This window comes from Polypterus senegalus, chromosome 1 (genome assembly GCF_016835505.1).
Source record: "Polypterus senegalus isolate Bchr_013 chromosome 1, ASM1683550v1, whole genome shotgun sequence".
Lineage (NCBI taxonomy): Eukaryota > Metazoa > Chordata > Cladistia > Polypteriformes > Polypteridae > Polypterus > Polypterus senegalus.
In genome coordinates, this window is record NC_053154.1 from 86016081 (window position 1) to 86021453 (window position 5373).

Here is a 5373-nt window from a genome sequence, read left to right on the forward strand (position 1 = left end):
TTTTTCATCTGTTTCTTCAAAATATTTTATAGTGTTATACTATAAAATATACGTTGTCATTTATAAGGCTTTTTTGTAATTCTTTATAAATCTACTGAAAGATGTCTCTGTCTTTACTCTGATCTATTTATCAGCTTGAAATTCATCTTTAGTTCTGTCAATTGATTAATATTTTTATTTATAAGAAGCAAGACTTTGTTATTAAGTTGATATAGGCTTTAATAAGACCTCTGTGCAGATTGTAAACATTAAATAAAGCAACTTTGTTATTTTGAGGAGGCTATGCCACATCCAGCTAAGCTGGACAGTATTTGACCTTTTGGTACTAAAAAGCAGCCTCTTGCTACTTTAGCAAATGACAAACAGTATCACTTTTTCTTTTATCATTAATAAAATAATAACCAATCAATATGCAAGGAAAGAAATGGCACCATACAATACATTTTGTAGTAACAATTAAATAATAAAAAATCAATTAAAATATCAATTAAAATAAATTTAAATTGATAAATTGGTAAAATATCAATTAAAATAAAAAATATATGAGTGACAACACAGGATTGAACTGTATATAAGCCTTATTAAAATGTCTGTTTAACTGTGTTGCACTACTGCTTTTCATGATTGTGTTCAAGATAAAACCTTGTTCTCTGGACTTTCACTCCATCTGTATTTATATACCTATGGTGTCCACTTTTTTCTCCTCACTTAATTTCCTTCAAGCATGTTCACACTACTAATGTTAATAGCCACATGAATCTACTAATTAAATTGTGTGAGGTTAGCTTTATTGTCATTAGATCCAAAGCAATATTAGAATAGATGTACTAGCCACCGATGAATAAAGATGCAGACATTGTAACATGGCTTGTAATAAGCTGATAGACAGCCCTAAGATGCCATTTTTGAACACAGAAACAGTAGTGAAATCCAAATGGAGAAAATTACACATTTATAAGTTGAAGCCAGCAGGGTTACCACATGCACGTCAGAGCAGGTCATCAACCTGAAGCTAAGCAAATTTGGGCCTGGCCAGTACTTACATGGAAGAACATCTAGAAAAAGTTTGGCTTGCTGCTGGAAGAGGTGTTGGTGAGACCATCAGGTGCAGCTTACCCTGTAGTCTGAGTGTGTATTCCAGTTTTCAAGTGCAGTGATGGGGACACTGTACTGTAAAAATGGAACCATCCTTTGAATGAGATGTAAAACCGAGGTTCTGACTCTTTATGGTCATAAAAGATCCCTGGCCATCCTTTGTAAGAGTAGGGAGTTTCCCAATATCCAGGCTAAGTTACCCTCAATGGTCTAGTCATTCTACCATCAAATCCAAAACCCCCATCATACCCTGTCTCTAATTGACTAATTCCCTCACAATTTCACCACCAAATAGCTAATGTTTCATGAGGTGCAAAAATGTCAGCCGTCACATCATTCGGGTAAATGCTACACATTAGCAATGGTTGAAGTGGCTCCCCACTTGCTTTGTAAAGTGCTTTGAGTGGTGAGAAAAGCACTACATAAATAGAAAGAATTAATTATATAATTAATTAGCATGTATGCTAGATGCAACCTATGATTAGCACAGAGGTAAGCAACAGGAAATGTACCAGGTTTTTAACCAATTAGTTAAAGCTGCAAATAATCTAGCTGTAATCTACTTTTGCAGCACGATTTTCACTATTTGAAGTTGTTTACTGGAATTTATACACTTACCTCTTAGTTTAGGTGCTCTTATGGAATCCTAGGATTGATAAGGTGCATTTCCATTGGTATCTCTTTAGATGTCCTGGTGGAGCAGCCGCCAGTACCCCGCCACCAGTCCAATCTGATTCGCCAAGCGAGCTGGAGTGGACTAAGTGGTGGTTCCAGTAATGAATCCTTGAGCAAGCCACTGGTGAAGAGTAACAGTTTAAGCAGCATGCGGGGCTCAGCTGAGAGTGAGTATTAACAAGTCATAAAATGGAAGGCATATACAAAAAATGAACTGTTTCTACCAACACTGCAGACTAAATGTATTTTGTTTATAATCACAGAAAAAGCGGAGCGTATTTTAAACATTTAATGTTAAAGTACTTCTTGATCTATCATGGTGTTCTACAAAATGTTTTCCACTTATACAATAGGTATTTGTCGTCACTTTATTTCCTAGTCTATATCAGATAAATTGTCTAAGCTCTCTTCTACTCCATATATATATATAGGACATGTTATTTCTAGATATTGCTGCAGAAATTAAGTTAATAGTTTATATCTTTCATACCTGTACATTCAGCAAACATTGCCAAATATACCATTGTCAAAAATATAAGATAACAGTAGCAATTTGTAATTTTTCGTCCAGCCTCAAAATGGTGGGTTTCAGCTGCTGTACAACTGGAGTGTGTGCTTTTTTGTTTTTTTTTTAGAAAAGGTAAGCAACAAGACTGAATCAGTTTGTTTGTATCTTGCTTCTTACAGATGTTTTGTGTCCATTTCACAGAAACCAAGTGTAGACGAACAGCAGCAAAGAGTTATGATGCTAGTTTGGCTGCTCGTAAACCGCCGACCAGTGGGCAACAGCTTAAAGAATGGCCTATGTCCCCTACCCTTGGAGAAAAGGTGCAACGGAGAGAGATTTGCCTGTCCACATTCTACAAGGATTTTGCAGAACTTCAGACTGAGAATAAAGATGATGCAGAAGAGCAAACATGTGGTTGTGATCCTGAAGAGGTTGATGACAGGTGAGGTTTGGTTAGGGAAAATCTCAGCTACATGCACAGATGTATTCCCAATGTCTTCAGTTGAAAACAGAGGCATCTCACCTTGGTCTGGGATTTCACAGCTAATGGTGAACTCTTGCCACATCAAAACAATTAACTTGTCTTTTTCTCCTTAATATACTGTACAAGTACAATAACACTGAAGTTTCATTCCACATTTATATTATTAAAGGGCAAAGGTAATTAGTGTAAATAAGTTATACAAATCCCAGGAAACTTATTTTAGTTCTGAACAAAAAATAAAGAAAAAGACAAGTCATTAATAATAATATAGTCATTCATATTTAGGTATTAGTGTATACTAACAAAGAAATTCTATTACAGTTTACTTTTGTCAGTAAATTTTATTTACCTACTCTTTCATATAAGCATTGTGAAGTGTAATAATTATTGCCACAGTGATTAAAGGATTTTTTGTATTAGCAGAAACATTTTCAGCATTGATTTTAATATTAATACCCTTTTAAAATTTGTTAAATTGCATGAAAAGCTCTAAAATAAAGACATTCAAAAGTTACTATATAAATGTATTCTTATTATACAGTGCCATGAGTTCAAGTTTGATTGCTAGCCTATTCAGTGTCTGTATGGATTTTGTATGATCTCCCCATGTGTTTATGGACTGATTATGCATAAGTTCAGATATTGTTTGATATAGCTGGATATTAGAAGTGTGTCATTAGTGTCTCAACTGCCAAAATTAGTTTATGCCTACATATGTTGTTAAATTACATCCTCACAGATTTGGTTTACAGGTAACTGGCCAGGTTTTCCATGTGGCTATCATCTGTGATGTTGCTATAAGAGGTGTTCAGTTATGCTTGTAGAAATACAGTATATAAATGGAAATACTTCCATCTCTATTTTTGCTGTTATTGTTATTAATAAAGTTCAAGTAGTGACTTCAACAACAAAATAAGTACTACCTGAAAACAAAACACTTTCAAAGTTTCAAAATAGGTAGATGACATGTAGTCTGCATCAGGAGACATCAAAAGTAATGTAAAATAAGAGTATATGTGTGTGGTGGTGATTCAGCTTGCAAAGAAAATTTCAAAAAGGCAAAGGTTAAAGTAACAAATGACATCAGAGTACACTTTAAATGAGATGTAAAACTGAGGTTCTGACTCTTTATGGTCATAAAAGATCCCTGGCCATCCTTTGTAAGAGTAGGGAGTTTCCCAATGTCCAGGCTAAGTTACCCTCAATGGTCTAGTCATTCTACCATCAAATCCAAAACCCCCATCATACCCTGTCTCTAATTGACTAATTCCCTCACAACTTCACCACCAAATAGCTAATGTTTCATGTGGTGCAAAAATGTCAGCCATCACATCATTCGGGTAAATGCTACACATTAGCGGTGGTTGAAGTGGCTCCCCACTTGCTTTGTAAAGTGCTTTGAGTGGTGAGAAAAGCACTACATAAATAGAAAGAATTAATTATATAATTAATTAGCATGTATGCTAGATGCAACCTATGATTAGCACAGAGGTAAGCAACAGGAAATGTACCAGGTTTTCAAGAACAAAAGAATGTAAAAGTTGAGTTAATAAATATGAGCAAAAAAAAGACATATAGTCTGCATCAGGAGACATCAAAAGTAATGTAAAATAAGAGTATATGTGTGTGGTAGTGATTCTGCTTGCAAAGAAAATTTCAAAAAGGCAAAGGCTAAAGTAACAAATGACATCAGAGTACACTTATTTGATTTTTACTTTTTTGGTTATCCTGGATGCCTTGAACTGTCACATTATCATGAGAAACTTTAGGTCTCTCACAGCCAGTAAAACTATGCATTAGGCTGACAGGTACGACATAAATGATATACTGTTTGAATACTATAAACAAACTGTTTTTATATTTGCAAGACGATGTCTGTGTGGACATGTTTGGTGAGTAATACAAAACTAATGTAACAAAAACTAAATGTTAATTGTTGAAAAAGTCAATGAAAACAAAACAAAAAAGAAACAAAAAATTAAAATTAGACAACTGGTGAAAAAATAAAAAATTATGTCAAAAATGGAATAAAAGCTAAAACTAAAAAAAGCTTACAATAGAAAAAAACTGTGTTTAGTAGAATTATGAGATGGTTTAGCCATTGTATAAATAAAATGGAAAAAACGTGTTAGGAGCTCCCAGCAGGTGGAACTGTTTGTAACTTTAAGTGTGCCTTGCAGTGTACTTTTGCAAAATCTAGTGTTGGTTCCTGACTTACCAGCAATAACTTTGTGATGCAAAGAGCATTTGCCAGAAATTGGCAGAAAAATATTTAGAAGCATAGCAGTGAGAGGCAGTGGTTCCTAATGAGTCAAAACAGTGGTGTGTAATAGGAAATGACTGAAGAAAGAGAATTATGAGACAAAGGACCAAGAAGATGATATTGGATAAAATATATGGAAAAATGTCACAGGTGTCTTTAAATAAGAGATGTGGCAGTATAAGTCACGGACCAGATCCAGTACACTTGCAGGATTCACACATTTAAACTGAATATGGATCTAGCGTCTTGAATTCTGTGGAGCTTTTTAAAGTTGTCTACTCTATCAATATTCAAAACATGTTACATATGTCACAATATGACCATTGGTTTTCTCCAAGACCACCTTTA